Consider the following 16,651-nt stretch of genomic DNA (forward strand, 5'->3'; position numbering starts at 1 on the left):
CAGAAGATTGAGGATTCCTACAATCAGAACTTTATGGGCTCCTTTTTTCTAGAGGCTCACTCTTGAATGTCCAACCCCTTACTTGAAGGGGGTACCAGGAAAATCAAGGCTGCATCCATATTTTTACCTAGTGTAAACACTATTTTTTTTTTTTTTTTTACAGCTCTGGTATATTTCTTTACATTTTTTCTGGGCATGTATCAGGGAACACTCAGTAGGCGTTGGGAGTACATGCTGAGCATAACATTTTTACATCCTAATGCTAAGTCAGCATAAACTGCATGAACTTCCCACCTTCAGGTTTTTGTATAAACATTCAATTGCCCTCTGCAAGCACAGCTGATCAATGAGATTTCAAAAAATAAATAGCAATTGCCCATTTAGGGATCAATAGAGAGAAATTCTGCTGTGAGAATTGATCTACAAATGTATTTCGATTTTCTTGATTTGTATAAAAAGTCAACAGGTTTGGTCTACTTGTATGAGGGCTCTATCACACAGGCGTTGAACATAGGTGGTTGGGTCGCGTTTTTAACGCTTCCCGAATGCCTATCGAGCCACACAAAATTGTTACAATGGAGAGATGGAGGTTACGGCGTTACGGCTAGGCAAAAATAGCGCTGTCTGCAGAGTTTAGTAAGCGTTGACGCTTTGCAGCTGTCTCTATTCTCTTCTGCAACTTCTATTAAAAAACGCACCACAACCGCACCTTAAAAAACGCATTGTAGATGCACCTAATTTTTTAAAGCGCCCCATCCCCCACGTGCCAAAGAAAAAACGCATATGTAAGTCGCGCCTGCAAATGTAAACAGTGTTCAAATCACACGTGAGGTATCGCCGCAATCGTTAGAGCGACAGCAATAAATCTAGAAGATCTCCTCAAACTCTAAACAGATACCTGTTAAATTTTTAAAGCATCGCCTATGGAGATTTTTAAGTACCATAGTTTGTCGCCATTCTACGCGTGTGCGCAATTTTAAAGCGCGATCTGTTAGTTATCTATTTACTCGTAACTTCTCCTTTCACATTATGCATTTTTTTCCAAAATAAATTGCGCTTTAAAGACCGCTGCGCAAATGCAGTATGACATTAAATTTTGCAACAGCCGCCATTTTATTCCCCAGGGTCTCTGCTAAAAAATATATATATAAAATGTTTGGGGGTTCTAAGTAATTTTCTAGTAAAAAAAAATGATTTTAACTTGTAAACAAATGGCAGAATTAGGCCTGGTCTAGAAGTAGATAAGATCCTCCCCCTAAGTGCACATTTGGCCACAACCACCTTTCAATGCAGTTCGGTGTGGGGGGGGGGGGTTGAGATTTTAACTTATTAGGTGAGAAAAAAAGCCCTGCATACATTTCTCCAGTCTTACAGATAGAACTGGCTCATTGGAGGACAACCATGATGCGGCCCACGATCAAATGGAGTTTGACACCCCTGGTCTAGAGTAAAAGAATGCAACGTTTTCCTCTGGTGAATAGACAACTCCTCTCAGAAGGGCCAAAAGATTGAAAACTGGTTTTGGATTGCATGCAATACACCCAAATACATTCATCTATCTTTGATATCATGTGTTTTTCTTTTGTGGAAAGAAACTTGAGCACTGCCTGGGAACCCATAGAACCATGCAGTGTGCATAATAGGTCTAATTTAGCAAAGTGCGCCCGTTTTGTTCCTTAGAAGCCATCCAACTTCAAATAGCGTGCGTTTTCCAGTGAGGTTTTTCAAAAGGAAGTTGAAGTATGGGCCATCACAGGCATCCTTATATTACGCACAGCAAGTCTGCACCTATAGGTGGCAGAGGCACTTTTTCTCCCCGTATAGCCATCGGCCGCACTTCATCATAAGTAACACAGGTTGGGAGTTTAATACTCACCAAAAAACCTTCTCTGCCTTCATTGAAGGACACAGCAGCTATCTTTAGATCTTGACCTTCCAACAGTCAAGTTTTAAAGATTCACTGTGTTCTTCAATAAGCTGAAGAGAAACAAACATTCTGTATACAAGAGCACAAAGGAACATGGGTTGGGTTTGCCTACGGCCATGGAAATCTGGCCCTGCACACACTAGTAATGGCCATGGGCGTCCGCACAACTTTTTTTAGAGGGGCGCATCATTTTAGGGTCACCTGTGCACCACCCCTTTTCGACAATGTCATGATCACATTATCATGGCCAGAAACTGCAGACATAGTACAGTCCCTAGGATAAGTAATGGATAAAGGCCCTCTTACCAGACCCAGCGAAACTACAGCAGTGATCCCTCCGGCTGGACGATCGCTCACTCTAGGTTTGCTGGGAGTGACTCTGGTCAGTAGTGTAGCATGTCTGTACCCTGACAGTAGCTAAGTCTTTCGCCCTCTGGAGGCGCTGGGCAGCGTGGCTCTCCCTCTGGAGGCGCTGGGCAGCGTGGCTCTCCCTCTGGAGGCGCTGGGCAGCGTGGCTCTCCCTCTGGAGGCGCTGGGCAGCGTGGCTCTCCCTCTGGAGGCGCTGGGCAGCGTGGCTCTCCCTCTGGAGGCGCTGGGCAGCGTGGCTCTCTCTGGCTTCCGCCCAGCACACTCCTCGTTCTTTGTCCTGTAGCACTCTCTCCCTCAGCTTTTTTTTCAGGCTGCAGTCTCTCAATCTCTCTTGATAGAGCTGTAGCCTCCTCCCAGTGGAAAATGGGGCCGCCAATCTTTGGGACTACATGTCCCATGATGCTCTCCTCTCCTAGTCTCCTTTGATTGGCCCTCAGTTATGGCCAATAGGGAAGGAATGGAGCGGGCCAGGAAGCTGGTCGGGGAACCTGGTGAAAGCCAGCATCTCTTCTTCCTGACAGGAGAAAGGGGGGGGGGCGAGTGAGGACCTCTGATAGCCCACAGTCCGCCTTTCTCCTGTCACAGCACCACCGAGTTCTCTTCTGGACTGAGCATGGAAAAGAGCCCGAAGTCACATTACACTGATGGGGGGCTTGACAGCACCTTAATGGCGTCACCCCACTGGCGGGTGGCACCCAGGTGCGGGCTGCCCGCACCCTGATAGCGACGCAACTGTGCTGAATTTAAGATCCGATCCCTGATTCCGGGGGGGGGGGGGGGGCACTTGACCCCCCTTGCCTCTCCCTGCGGACGCCCATGGTCATGGCGTTCATTGAGGTTATACAATGGCTACTGTGGCTTGCTAAGCTTTCTACGTCATGATTGCTCAGTCCATTGCAATGTTCTAGCTCATATTCTTTTACATTTGAGGCCAACATGGCTTTCTGCACCTGTAATGACCGAGCCGTTTTACCTTGCAGACATCAATTCATTTACACTTTAGATTTGCAGAATGATGACCCCTGTGCCAGCATCCAGGCAAAAAAAAAAAAAAAAAAAACTCCATTCACGTGGAAGCTGCATGTCTACTAGGATAACATTACACACAGGCATGTCCTTGTAAATCTTGATGTTACTTTATATTGCACTTAATGAAAGGAACGCAGGAGACCTTCCAAGAATAAACCACTGGCAACCGCTAAGTATATCTTAACAAATGAGACCATTCATAACTGCCATATGATTAGATGAGATCTGTTCCCTAAGTGTAATAATAAACACAATAATATTGCCTCACAGGCTCTGCACTAAACACTTTGACAGTACGGTACTGTATGGGAATAGTGGCGCACAGCCCAAAAATTCCCATCACGAAGGCTACAACAAAATTCATAGAAAACCAAAGCACAACTTTTTCCACCAAGTAAAAAAAATTGCTTGGCTCTTAATACTATTCATATAGGCAGGCATTTCTGTGTGCATATGCAAGACTAATGCGAAAAAATCTAGGCCGTTTGTGCACCAATCTTAAAGAGAACCTGTCTGAGCAGCGAATATTAGAACGGCATTTAAAGCTGAACTTCAGGCAAACCACTAAATACACAGAAAAAAATACATATAAAAAAAGGGAGCTGTTTATTTTCCATATGCTTTATATTTTACATCACTTTTATAGGAAGGTTTAGCCCCCCCCCCCTCGTGACCAGGTGATCAAAGGGTTAAGGCAGAGTTCCGCCAAATTTTATTCATTTTTTTTATAAGTCACCAGCTACAAATACTGCAGCTGCTGACTTTTAAAATATGGACACTTGCCTTTCCAGGGCTCCCGCGATATCCTCACCTGATGCCGATCTGTCCCTCGTCTCTCGGGTGGAGAACCAGGAAGTGAAGCCTTGCGGCTTCACAGCCTGGTTCCCTACTGCGCATGCGCGAGTTGCGTTGCGTGTCCTCACTGGTCCCTGCTGTCTTCTGGAGGAGGAGGGGCCGAACATGGCGTAGATTACCGCGAAGCCTGCGGTGATCTATGCCCGTAAGTGGAAGCAAATACCTGGATTATACAGGTATATGCTCCCCCCTCCCCCCTGAAAGGTGCTAAATATGACACCGGAGGGGGGAATCCGAAAAGCGGAAGTTCCATTTTTGGGTGGGACTCCGCTTTAAATGTGTTCCTAGGGAGTGCTTGCCAACTGTGTGGGGAGTGTTTGTACTGTGGGAAGACAGAGATCAGTGTTCCTGCTTAGCAGAAACACAGGATTACTACCTCCCCTTCTCACAGAAAGGCGATCTGCCTTGTTTACATAGGTAGACGGCCGCTCTGTCTCTCTCTGGAACAATCGGCGGGTCCGGTGGACATTGCGTACGCCAGGCCCACTGATTGAACCCAGCGGCAGCCAATCACAGCGGGTCGCTGATAGCGCGCATGCGCCCCAGACCCAGAAGTGCAGGGTCATGTACAGGTACGTGATCCTGCGCAGAGGAGCCGCTCTGCCGCCATATATATGCAGTATACGGTCAGCAAGCAGTTAAAAAGGGATTCTAATAGTAAAAAAAAAAAAAGTTATTCTTACCTGCTTTGTACAATGGTTTTGCACAAAGCAGCCCCGATCCTCCTTTTTTAGGGTCCACCCCCAGCACTCCTGGCTTCTCCTCTTTGACGAGTGCCCCCATAGCAAGCCACTTGTTATGGGGGGCACTCAAGCAGGATCTATCCCAAGTGGGGATGTGTGTGTCCAGAGACACAAAGACAGCAGGGCTCGGCCCCAACCCCGCTCCCTCATCACAGGATCTGAATAACAGCAGCAGGAGCAAATGGCTGAACAGTACGCACAAACCATATCTTCCTTCTGTAAACGACTAATCCCAACCCCAATTTAAGAGAGATGAAGATAAGCAGACATATTTGTAGTCCAGCTTGGGTATGAACCATGGTTTCCCCCACAGACACAGTGGGGGAGGCAGTGTTGCTACTCTAGGACAGCAAGAGTCTTATTTGCAGGATCATCAAGTAAAATGAAAAAAGCCTGATAAAAGAAAAACCAACGCAGCCACCACATCCACAAACTGGTAATCTGCAATAGATTACATTGTTGTTTTTGTGTTGGGTTTGCTTTAATTTTGCCTTAAAGTGATTGTAAGGTCTAGAGAGAAATCCTGTAATCTGCTCTGTCACAGGATAATACAAGTCAAGCTTTGTCATTCTACTACACGTGAGGACATAAGGTAGAATGAAATGTCGTATCTCACCGGGCCACAGTGCTACATACTAAATTAAACAGAATTATAAATATACACAGCATAAAATACAGCGAAGAACTGTGTTTAATATGCAGTATGTGTGTTTGTATGAAATTATTGCAGAATACACCTTATTTACAGCACCGCTGGGTGCTCACGTGACCTGCCGGAGCTCTCCTTCCCAGCTCCCAGCACTACAGCGGGAGAGGCAAAGATTCCCTGTTATTGTCAGCCAGGAGGAGAGCAGCTGGAGGTCACGTGAGCGCCCAGTGGCAATGTAAATAAGGTATTTTCCGCAATAAATTTTAAACACACACAGCACATTATATTATCTTGTGACAGAGCAGGATTTCACACCAATTATGTTACAGACTCCCGAGCCGATAGGCAGGCAGGGAGGGGGAGAGGAGAGCAGCGGGCTGAGGGAGGCATGTAAACTGATCACGGGAATCAGGGATCAGCAGCCACGAATACCATGGCCAGCACAGACAGGGGGACACAGGAACTGGCAGGATCAACCAGGTTTTTTTTAGAACATAGAGAGGGACAAATTATTATTATTCAGGATTTCTATAGCCCTAACAGTTTGCGCAGCGCTTTACAACATGGGAATAACACAGCACAAGCACTATGGATCAGGATCGCTTTTTTTTTTTTTTTTTTTCTTGGGTTACAACCACTTTTAAGAAAATAACCAGATGTCTTCAACACTAACACAAAAAGTGTGAATTTTGCAAATTTTGGCTACACACAAATATGAGCTGCTATGTTTTATGTTCCAGGACTGCGAGATTCATGAAAGGACGGATCTCTTTATATTTTTCATTGGAAGGTGATACATATCTAATTTTATCAGTCTTAACAGTTGTCAAGGAGGCAGGAAAAGGGACAAAGAAAAACTCACACTCTGTCAGCTATGACTCTCTGTGAGTAAAGCTTTACACCATAAGCCATGCACAGCGTGTGCCAAGGTTTGGGGTCATCATCTAATCCTCCACACAAAGATATAACACCAACTATGATTGATAAGTATAGTATGTGATCAGATCAACGCTAACAAGGTTAAAAACAGATGGTGAAAAGCATGGTTGTAACTGGCAGACTGAACAAACTTCTTAGTGCTTGTAACATTTTAGGAGGGGTGCACATTACAGAAATTCCAAAAAGTCAAAGTTCACAGGAATTGAAGGCCTTAGGCCCCTTTCACACGGAAGGACCGTTTATCCGTTATTCTTCCATCTGTCAATGGACGACAATGCATTCCTATGGGCAAACGGATGACCATCTGTTACCATCCGTTAACCTCCACTTCCGTTTTTATGCGTTTTTTTTTTAACGTACAAGGCTGGGATGCAGCCAGCACTCACCGCGCTAAAGACATGAAGAAATTTCTTCACGAAAGAAAAATAGATCAAATAATGATTCCCGCAGGAATGACGGCCTATCTCTAGACTCTTGATATTGCAATAAACAAGCCATTCAAGGACAATTTGCGCATGGAAATTAACGACAACATTGAAAACAGAATGGAGAGAAATCAGCGTGGAAACTTTGTGAAACCTAAACTGCAAGAGGTTGTGACTTGGGTGAAGAATTCATGGGAGAAAATCACTGCAGTTGCATTGCAAATGCACTATGAGCAGGCTACCTTGACAAGAAGTACTCATTTAAGGACAGTGCTATTGCTAAACATGAGAGATTTGGTCCACTGATTCTGAAAGAAATGGAGTCACAAGAAATTCACCAGGAAATTCAGGGTTTGGATTGTTAGGATGATGTTCCAGAAGATGATGACATGACTGTCATTGAATAAATCTTACTTTGTGTTCATACCAGTAAATATCAGTAAATGTACCATAGATTGTTGTACATGGAAATGGAAGTAACAAGAAATTCTTGATACCGTAGGATTCACAGTTTGTCTGGCTATGCTGGTTTGTGATGACCACTACTACCGTACCATATACAGGTAATAAATTTACTTTTTTTTGTTCAACAAAAAATGTGTACCGTATTCTTCTTCATTGAAAAATAAGACATCCCCTGAAAATAAGACCTAGTGCATCTTTGGGAGCAAAAATTAATATAAGACACGGTCTTATTTTCGGGGAAACAGGGTAGATGAGAAAAGAGGAAGTAGGGCCTCTTTGGCCACTTGATTGGCTGGGCTGTGGGGTCTTCGCTCCCACACATGCACATGGGTGTCACATCACCAGGACACACGGTGGGGATGGGGGGCATTAACATTTATGAACACTAGGGTCTCTTCTGTTATAAAAATCCTGCACATATGCACACAGTGGGGGTAAGGTCATCCTTGCCTAGACAAGAAAATAGGAAGTAGGGCCTCTTCAGCCACTTGAATGGCTGGGCTGTGACAGATAGCAGGGGATGGAGGAATGGAGTGTGGTTATGAACACTAGGGTCACTTCTGTATAAAAACCCTGCCTGTCAACATTTTTGTAAATATGAGCTCAATGCCACGTTAATAAAATCTGCAGATTTTAAAATATTGAAAAGACCTTTTGAAATAACTTTAGCATGTTAAAGCTCATTAGGAGAAGAGACAATTGAGAGGATATTTGATAGCGATATAAAATATATCTCAATGGTGATCCCAGCGCAAATATGAAACTTTTCAGTCCCAGGAAGTGTAAGAAGACACGGGGCCACATGATGAGACTTGGAAGAGAGGCAGTTTAACCTTAAAGCGGTGTTCTAGCCCCCACGAAAAAAAAAAAAAAAGTCAGCAGCTACAAATCCTGCAGCTGATGACTTAATACATGGACACTTAACTGTCCAGGGAGCCCACAATGTCGGCACCGCAGCCGATCTTCGCGTCGGCTGTCGAGTGCACTTACCGCCATTCCTGGTAAGGGAACCCAGCAGTGAAGGCTTTCAGCTTCACAGCCGGTTCCCTACTGCGCATGCGAAGCGCTTTCTAATTGGCCTGGCGGCGGAGGAACTTCCAGATAAGCGGAAGTTACACTTCTGAGTGGAACTCTGCTGTAAAGCGGAGTTCCACCCAAAAATGGAACTTCCGCTTTAAGGGAGGTGACCCCCTGACATGCCACATTTGGCATGTTATTTTTTTGGGGGGGGGGGATACCCTCTTTTTAGAGGGTCCCAGGTCCCACTTCCTCCAAGCGCACCGCGGCACCAGAAGGGAGATCACCTCTCCCCCCTTCCTCTCGGCAATCATCTAGGACACGTCACAGGTCCCAAATGATTGCCCGGCCAGTCACGGCGCGCACATGCACAGTGGGTGCCTGGCTGTGAAGCCACAGCCAGGCGCCCACAGTTACAATGCCGGCGCCGCAGAGAGGCGGGGGAGACAAGCGGGGCTTCGTTCCCCTGCATCGGGACAGGTAATTGTCCGATTATTAAAAGTCGGACGTCTAAAAGCCACGCGCCGTCACTGGCCCCGCAATCATCTGGGACCGGTCACGTGTCCCAGATGACTGACAAGAGGGAGGGTGGAGAGGCGATCTCCCTTCCTGCGCCGAGGGAAGTGACGTCAGGAGCCCAGGCATCGAAGGAGGCAGACTATGAGGGACCCCCTAGCAACAGGCATTTACAGGCGAGTAAAAAAAAAAATTTTTTTCTCCAAATTTTTTTTTTTTTTTTTTTATTTTTTTTTTAGGGTGAAACTCCACTTTAAGTAACTTACTAATTTACACAAGATGAAGCGTTTAAGGGCATAAAAACAGACAAAAGTTTAGACTGCCATACAGTACATTGTAGCATGCTGTCCTACCAGAATTTATGACCACAGCACATTTCACACAAGCCTGTGAACTGGATACCGGTTCTCACACTTCAGGATATTTGGTCCGGTAACCTAAAACTAGCTATACATCTGAAGCAAGTCTGGTCAGGTGCACTAAATACTGCACAAAGCAAACAGTATTTTTTTTTTTTTATACATAGTACTTGTTCCAAATTGGAACAAGTACTGTGTTAGTGACATTTGTCCAGCTCTGTTCAAGTATACCTGTTATTTATTTTCTGCTGATCAAGAAAAAGAAGACAAAATACTAAAGTAAAAAACAAACAGTGCAAGGTCCATGGTAAGAGTATGCTGATGGAATACCAGTCTTGTGTGTATACCCTACGGACAGTCCCTGAACAGGTGACTACATGATGAAACAATTCCCAGAAATACAAGGACTGGGAGATGTTTTTAGGTCCTATAGAAATTAACCCCTAATGTTCACGAACTAAAAAAAAAAAAAAAAAAAAAAAAAAAAAAAAAAAAGGAAAACATTTAGCCCTCTAGTCCCCTCAAAAAATGTGAAAAAAAAAAAAAAACACACACACACACACACACACACACACACACACACACACACACACACACACCTGATCCATGTATGGCTGGCCTTAGCCAGAAAACCTCCATCCCCGATTTGACTCACTAACGACTAGAAAAGCGAATGAACATTCTTAAAGCGAAGTTCCACCCAAAAATGGAACTTCCGCTTTTCCGGTTCCTCCCACCTCCAGTGTCACATTTGGCACCTTTCAGGGGGGAGGGGGGGAAGCAGATACCTGTCTAATACGGTTATTTTGCTCCCACTTCCGGGCATAGATACCTGAGCCACCCGCAGGTATCTACGTCACTATCCCCCACCCCCCGCTGTATTCTGGGATACACACGGGTCCCAGAAAACAGCAGGGACCAGTGGGATAGCACAGCACGAGTCGCGCATGCAGAGTAGGGAACCAGGAAGTGAAGCCGCAAGGCTTCACTTCCCGATTCCCTTACCAAGAATGGCGGCGGCAGCACCCGACAGCCGAGGAATAGATCGGCTTGAGGTGCCGACATCGCGGGCGCACCGGACAGGTAAGTGTCCATATTTAAAAAAATTCAGCAGCTGCAGTATTTGTAGCTGCTGACTTTAAAAAAAACAACAAAAAAAAAAAAAAAAAAAAAAAAAACGGCCGAACTCCGCTTTAAAACTAAAAGCTTTGAACAAAATTCTACCAGTGTACAGTTGGCTTTACACTGGTGGGGGGGGGGGGGGAGAATTCTCCCCCTGCAAAAAACTAAAAAAGATCATTTGTGTCAGTGGCATAGCCGCAAGCATTAATCGCATGCAAAAATCTGACATGAGGTTGTACCAAAGTCGGTTGATGGATCGACTTGGGTACAATCAGCCTTTAGAATTCCATACAACCCTGGATAGGAAAAGGCTGCACTAAAGAACCTAGACTTTCAGCTAACTAGCACTCATTACAACTGTCTGCACTGAGACATCGGAACACACCCGCACTGTCTCAGACAGGTCCTTCCCCAACCATGTAATCAGAACACACAAGTAGATGAGCAACATGGGCAGAACTGGGTCAAATTAAACAGGAAACTATAGGGCGAACAGCTGGTAAGAGTCTACTGGAATTCATATAGAAAACGGATGACCAATTCATGGTTGTTATGCAAACACTAATAAATGTCAAAATAGCTTGAAGATTTTTAACCTGCAGTTGATTAAAGTAGTATTAAAGCCTCCCTTCCTTTAAAACGCAAACAGATTTTCTTAAGCTGGGTATACACACGCAGATCGTTTTTGGTCAACCTGCGGGCTGAATGAAAATAATGTAACAAAATTCCCCATCCAAGGTATACAGTACAGATTGAGGAATCTGCTGCTGTGGCTATTGTATTTTGACAGTACCTGGCAGAATACCCAAACAGTGGCTGCATATTATTGTTTGCCGCATCTGTTAACCTGACAATTTTCCATCTGCTCAAAAGGATGTCCGGCAGGAGGTGGCCATTGGCCGTATAGTAAAAGATTCTTTTATAAAAATCAAACACTTGCTTTATTGCCATTCTATAGCCTCCCTCTACCTGTGTGCACTTCTCTGAACTTGCAGTTGGAGTTTGCACACTAATTACAACAATTTTCATTCACTACGTTCATGAGATCGAAAGGTCTTATTGTGCCTTGTGACAGCGTACATCGATATTCACACAGTTTTGCTGATCGGACAACCCTGCTGAGAGCTGCTGGCAATCACATCACTTATAAAAGGGGTCCGAGGTAGGTCTTGCGTTTCTTTGTAATCTTGGGCTGCATGTGCGTTTTGGCACAACCAACATCAGCATATCCCCGGTATGCCAATTAAGAGAGAGCCTGCAAAAAAGTGGCTTAAAGTAAAAAAACTTTAGGAAAGTTTTTCTTCTTTTTTTTTGCCATCTATGTCCCATTGCGGAGATTTGCCTTCACTTCCTGTCCCATAGCCAAACAGGAAGTGAGAGGAGAGGAAATACCTTCAAATAAAGGGAATTTCTTGGGGACCCCTGAGTCCCTGGAACTAGTATAAATCGGTGGAAGATTTCCCCTGTATTACTTTTCTGGGGACAACCCAAAATTTATTTATTTTTTTACTTTCACTGATAATGGTAAACAGGACAAATAGAGAGGGTGAATCTCCTTAACGGGGGCACAGACAGCAATAAAAAAAAAAAAAAAAAAAAAAAAAAAAAAAACTGACAAGTGTTCTAATCCCTCTCCACTAAGTTTTGCCTTTAGGTATACTTTATTGGGACCCTGCAAGGGAAAGGAGTCACCCGCAAAACCAGATGTCAGAGCCAGCGCTCAAGGGGCCAGCTTATTCGGAAGGAAACAAATACCGTATTTATCCGCATATAATACACACATTCATTTTAAGAGGGAAGTTTCATGGTGACAAAAAAAAAAAAAAAGAACAAAAAAAACTTAAATTTTAAATAAGAAACTTTGAAGCAAAATAAGGGTCAGTGCCCATCTGCAGCCTCGCCATTGCCATCAATGCAGCAGCCTCGCCATTGCCATCAATGCAGCAGCCTCGCCATTGCCATCAATGCAGCAGCCTCGCCATTGCCATCAATGCAGCAGCCTCGCCATTGCCATCAGTGCAGCAGCCTCGCCACTGCCATCAGTGCAGCAGCCTCGCCACTGCCATCAGTGCAGCAGCCTCGCCACTGCCATCAGTGCAGCAGCCTCGCCACTGCCATCAGTGCAGCAGCCTCGCCACTGCCATCAGTGCAGCAGCCTCGCCACTGCCATCAGTGCAGCAGCCTCGCCATTGCCATCAATGCAGCAGCCTCGCCATTGCCATCAGTGCAGTCTGATCGATGCCCATCTGCAGCCCAGAGGGTACAGGGAAGGGGCAGGACGAGCGCAGACAGATTACATACAGTGAGAATCTCCTATGACAGACAGAACAGTGGTCCAATGGCGGCCCAGGAGACGGGACTTCCTATTACAGAGGCCACCAAGTAAACAGGAGATTCTCACTGCATGTAATCTGCCGGCGCTCGTCCCGCCCCCCTCCCTGTCCCCTCCGAGGCAGCTAAAATTGAAGTATTGGCGTATAACACACACCCGCTATTTGCACCCTAATTTCATGGTGAAAAAGTGAGTGTTATATGCCAATAAAAAACAGTTTACAGCAACAAGGAGCAGCATTCAAGTGATTTTAGGACATGTCAAATATCTATCACTTCAGGGAAGGTAAAAGGTTTTATTGCTATTAGGAAGACATGTTATCTCAGATAGTATCAGTCCATAAATTAAAAGCAAGACACTAAAGCCTGGTACACAGAAGAATATTGGACGAATGATTGTCCGTTTTTTTTTTTTTTTGCATGCTAGTCTCATATCGAAAAAAAAAGGAAGGAGGTTACTAAATTTACAAAAATTCTCGTTATTGTATTCTTGCGTTTTTGAGCATGCGTGATCTTGCACTTCTGGTCTTTTTTGGACAAATACTGTATGGAATAACATGAAAATCGTACAATCTGGTATCATGAGAAATGTTCACGTTTGTCCCCTTTGGATAATTTGGGATGAACGGCCATGATCAGCTCTCAAAAGCGCTGTACTGTACAAAAGATCAGATTATTGTATGATCAGTTCAAAAGCCGTATTGTCATCAGATTTTCTGATCTTGTGTACTAGGCTTAACATGCTGGAGAACTCTGAGGCAAATGAAGTGGGCAATACACGGTATTAAGAACTGGGGTATGTAAACTTTTGATCAGGGTCATTTGTAGTTTCTGTTGCCATTATGATTTAAAAAGTGTAAACACAGTTGATTGATAATAAATGGCTTTAGCCAAACACTAACCATGAGTGAAAGAAAAGTTTGTGTTCATTCCTGAGTTTCATTCATATTCTCTGAAAAATGGCCAAGAAATCAAATTCTGCCAGGGTATGTAAACTTATGAGCACAACAGTATTTACAAATTTACAAACTTCAATGCAAAAATCAAAGGAGGCGGGTGATAAAATTGTCAGCTGAACAGCAAATGCATTCAAACAAATGTAGCCTTTGGGATTCAGACAGCTGCAGGTGCTATGGATATCTATATACACAACCAGCCAGCAGGGGAGATCCCTCTATCTGCAACATTTAGCGCGGATGGAGGAATCAAGTGATTTCTTTCGTTCAGCCCATCAGGGTCAAACCAGAGAAATCTAAACAGGAATGGTTAGCCCTTAAGGCAGAACCAATGTCTCCTTTTTAAAAACTACTAGCAAGCGGGGACGCTTTATTGCAGAACAAAAAAAAAAAAATGCAATGTCTTTTCTGCAGTAAAATAACCCTACCCGTCTGTGCAAGCACAGCGCAGATCACATTCTGGCACAGATCCTGTGTGCTAGAAGACTGAACTCCTTCACATGTGCAGGAGTCACATCATCCCACACTGGGCAAAGAAAACGGCTGCAACTAACCATGCTCAAATGCCGGCGCCTAATGATGATGTCAGACCATTGAAGAAAAGAGAAAGACTTTAGTTCAGCATTAAACGAAAGTAGTATGGCTAGCTTAAAGCGGTAGTAAACCGCACCAAAAAATAAAAAACAAATTGGGCCCTGAGCAATTAAAGTGATTGTAAAGTCTTGGTTTTTTTCCTATAAAAATAACAAACATGTTATACTTACCTGCTCTGTTGCAGTGGATTTGCACAGAACAGCCCGGATCCTCCTCTTCTGTGCTCCTGGGCCCTCCCTTCTGTTCAGTGCCCCCACAGCAAGCAAGCTTGCTGTGGGGGCACCCAAGCCTAGTCACAGCTCCCTGAATCCATTCAGACGTGGAGCCCCGACCCAGCCCCGCCACCTCTCTCCCCTGTTTGGCTAGCCGACTTTGATTGACAGCATTGGGAGCCAATGGCACCGCTGCTGTGTCTCAGCCAATCAGAAGGGATAATCGGATGGCTGAGACAATCGTGGACATCGCTGGACAGGGAGGGACCTCAGGTAAGTATCAGGGGGGCCGAGGGGGGCTGCTGCACACAGAAGGCTTTTTATCTTAATGCATAAAATGCATTAAGATAAAAAAACCTTCTGCCTTTACAACCACTTTAAGTCATAATGCGCTAGTAGGCATTGCCTACTAGCGCATTATGACAGACTTACCTGAAAACAAATCCCTCCAGCGGCATGCTGTCGCCGCTGTAGGCGCTTCCATCTTCACTCGGTCCTCCTTCCGGGCTTCAGCCATATGAATGGCCAAGCCGCGATGACGTTCACTCCCATGCATGTGCGCGTGAGTTACAGCTGCCGCACAGAGTTCTGAATGGACCGCACAGTCCATTCAGAGCCCAGAGCGCACCAGCAGCTGCTAAAGTAAATATTTCCTAAACAATGCATGTTTAGGAGATATTTACTGTAACTATAGGTAAGCCTTGTTATAGGCTTACCTGTAGGTAAAAAATAAACCACGTGAGTTTACTACCACTTTAAAGTAGTACCAAAAAGGTCCCCCGCAAATACATTTGTCTGCATTAATTTAACACCGCACATATGATTGTTGCACAAAACGTCCAGAGAAAAAACACACACACACCTTACTTTTAATGTAGTTACAGGTACTTCTGTGCTGCTTCCCTAAACCTCTGGTCACCTAACTGCATTTACAATAACCTGATCTCCCTTTATCTAGACTACGTGTCCCATTATTCAAAGCACCACCGCGCATGCGTGGTTCTTGCAAGCAAAAGACGACTAAGAAGAGTGTCTTAGCAATTCTATTTGATTGGGGCTGCCTGTGCTTGTTGGTGCAGGCAGCATGTTTAGGTCACCAGTATTTCTTTTCCCAGCAATGGACATGAAAGGGTGGCTCCAGCAGGGCTCCATAGGGCCAGAGCAAAATGTTAAAGGACTCCCTCACTTGTGGCAAGGGCTGCCGTCCCTCCGAAAGACCAAAACTGACGTTGGAGAAAATGTTGGCTCTTCACTCTAAAAAGCCTGCACCACTGTGCCGCAATCACATACATTACACGCAATTGCAGCAAGGTCTCATTCGCTTGAATGAGTTTTGTTCTGTGGCAGTTCTGTCTGCTAAACAAGACATTTTGAAATTTCCTTTTGCCATGGCTGAAACAAAAAGCATCTTCAGGACCATGCACTGAATGAGATGGATTTGAATTTTCCCCGTGGGCGCGAACCAAGGCATCGCTGCTGTGGCATGTGTACAATCCCGTTCATAAAACCAGGACTTAATTGCATATATTTTATTGCTGCCCGTGTGTGAACAAGCCCGAAGGCCAGCCATATATAGTTGTTGAAATCCAAATGTTCTGTTGATCAAAAAAACAAAAATGATGCATACAATCGTGCCGTCATTCGTTTTTTTTTCCTAAAAAAATAAAATAGATAAAATAAAATATATCCAGATCAGGCATGAAACTTGCACGTCGCAGCTGGCACACGAATGAAGCAAAAAAAAAAAAGACCTGACGATTGACAAGTTTATGTTCGGTTTTTGACTCGTCCATGGCCTGCTTTAACGTAAATAATAAAACGCAGTTAGATCAAAAGCAGCAAGATACAAAGTCACAGTCACTCGTTCTACAAAACAGGCAGGGAATATTTTAGAATGGGGCATGTGTGAACACCAATGAGTTCCTTGAACTTCCATTTATTTATCTTTCTGACGCACGTACCAGACTTCCCCCAGACACAAGCACAGCACTACCGCCAGACAGCCACCTGCAAAATCCAAATTCATGTGCCTGTAAAAAAAAAAAAAAAAAAGGAAGAAAAAGCCTGACACCAATAAAAAACGTGCTATCATGGCAAATTAAACATTTGCATAAAAGAAAACATGAAAATGGGGAAGTCGTCG

At 44.5% G+C, this 16,651-nt stretch overlaps 1 protein-coding gene across 7 annotated transcripts in view; it reads right to left on the minus strand.

Moving 5' to 3' along the window:
* The window catches only part of SLC4A7 (solute carrier family 4 member 7), a 202,781-nt gene that overhangs the window by 122,206 nt on the left and 63,924 nt on the right, over positions 1-16,651 (minus strand). The gene's annotated exons all lie outside the window — the stretch shown is intronic.

This window comes from Aquarana catesbeiana, linkage group LG05 (assembly GCF_042186555.1).
Source record: "Aquarana catesbeiana isolate 2022-GZ linkage group LG05, ASM4218655v1, whole genome shotgun sequence".
Taxonomy (NCBI): domain Eukaryota; kingdom Metazoa; phylum Chordata; class Amphibia; order Anura; family Ranidae; genus Aquarana; species Aquarana catesbeiana.